General features: G+C 36.1%; 1 protein-coding gene across 3 annotated transcripts in view; it reads right to left on the minus strand.

Annotated features, from left to right (window-relative positions):
* LOC106881019 (zwei Ig domain protein zig-2) overlaps nucleotides 1–2,112 on the minus strand; it is a 97,128-nt gene that overhangs the window by 94,157 nt on the left and 859 nt on the right. The window contains exon 1 of one of the 3 annotated variants that reach the window (XM_052975873.1): nucleotides 798–816. The exons of the other annotated variants lie outside the window; for them this stretch is intronic. The gene's annotated coding sequence lies outside the window, so the exon portion shown is untranslated. Of the gene's footprint in view, nucleotides 1–797; nucleotides 817–2,112 lie in introns of those variants that run through there. 3 annotated transcript variants of the gene reach the window in all.

The raw sequence follows: 2,112 nt of genomic DNA on the forward strand, positions 1-2,112 counted from the left end.
ATATATATATATATGCGGCCGTGTGTGTATGTGTGTGCATACGCACACACATATACACACGCATGTATGTATGTTTGTATGTATATGCTCTGTGTGTGTGTGTGTTTGAGTGTGTATAGACACATAAGCACAAGTAAATTGAAAAGCAAAAATAAAACGACAAAATGAATATATAAAACTATCAGAAACTGTAAGATGTATTGCGAATAATAAACATTTAAAGTGAAAAGAGTTTTTGATTACAATTATTGAACTAGTGCATTCGTTATTCAAAAGGAATCAGTATTTTATGTTATATGATTTTGTTCATCCACCCGACCGTAAGTAGTTTATAGTGTAAATGAAAAGTGAGAAATTGAAGAACACGTGAGCGGCTTTCTTTTTTGTTGTTAGTGCGTCTGCGTGAGTGTATACATGTGTGTGGATGCATTATGTATGAATATGTGGTGTGTGTGTGTCTGTTTATGTGTGTATGTATATATATATATATATTTAAGAAAGAATGTGGTGTAACCGCTTAGCACAAGCCTGCTAGAAATAGCAGACTAAGGTAAAGACACATTGGAAGCTGCTGGCCTGAGTGCATTGTATCGGAGGAAAGAGCGGGATTATTACGGCTGGAATGCGTTTTCATCCTGCATGATGAGAACTAATCTGGAGGTCTAAGGAGTAACCACAATAGCTACAACAGATAGGAAAGAAAAGTAGAGTGAAATCACTAGGGATGGATATATACAAAATAATTGTGGTTTTAAATAGAGAGAATGATGGGAGAGAGGGAAGAAATAATAAGCTACCGGCGATCCGAAAACGGCAATCCGTGACTGGCGATCCGTGACCGGCGATCAGAGACCGGCGAGCCAGTTTCGATTTTCGGTTGCAGCTATTACAACGAAGCTGCACTTTCAAGTCGTTAATAATTCCTGGCTGTGGTGTGACAGGCGATTAGAGGGAAAAGCTTGATACTGACAACCTACCACCACCATCATCAATCTTTCTATCTCTTTTCCCTCTCTCTTTCCTTCTCTCTTACCCCCTCTCTCTCTTTGAAGTTCTTATGCCTTTATAAGCGAGAAATTGGGACCGAAAAAGAGAGAGAAGGGGAGAACATAGGGCTGAGTGTGAGGGTGAACTGATAGTAAAGTCGATGAACAGAAAAAGTACACACGCACACACACAAACACACAGAGAAACACACACATACAAACACAGAGAGAGAGAGAGTGAGAGAGAGAGGAAGAGAGGGGGAGGGAGAGAGAGGGAGGGAGAGACGAGAGGTATTGAGAGTGAGGAAGAAAAGACTGAAGCAATTGTCATGCAAGTGAATTGGAGTTAGTGAAAATGTGAAAAACTTAGAGAACATATGCTTACAATAATAATAACAATGATGATGATGATGATGCTGATGCTGATGATGATGATGATGATGATGATGATACAAAATCCACATAGGCAATGAAGACTTATAGGTCGGATATTATTGTCAAGGATCAGAAGATAAGTAAGATTCAATCCTAACAGATGATAAATTATTTCTCTAAGATTTGGAGAAATTATCCGAAAATAAAGATCTGGAAATAGAGATAACCAAACTGTCGGGCCTGAAAACAGAAACAATCCCTGCAATGAAAAAGGTGCTTAGGAACAATTAACAAAAGGATGAGTCAGACAAACGTAAGCAAAATCCTTAGGTCTTAGATAAATGTATGACATTAAAGAAATAGCTCTGCTAAGTATTTATACACATATGTAGAGGACTGAAAATACAATAAAAAACACACTCAAAACAAACACTTCATAGTCCCAAGGTTCGCAGCTGGCCTAGGTAGGGCAGTGAAAGTACATAACAGAAACATGACCATGACAACTGAATACTACTACTAATAATAATAATAATGATAGTAATAGTAATAATAATAATAATAATAATAATAATAATAATAATAATAATAATAATAATAATAATAATAGTAATAATATGAAGAAAAAATTGATTGAGAAACTTGTTTTATAAAAATTGTTAAAGTAATGTGGTGTGAATGAAAAAAATGCTCTGTGACACAGATACATGTGTGCGTATGCGTGTGTATCAAATATCTATTACGATATATA

Source organism: Octopus bimaculoides, chromosome 2 (assembly GCF_001194135.2).
Source record: "Octopus bimaculoides isolate UCB-OBI-ISO-001 chromosome 2, ASM119413v2, whole genome shotgun sequence".
NCBI lineage: Eukaryota > Metazoa > Mollusca > Cephalopoda > Octopoda > Octopodidae > Octopus > Octopus bimaculoides.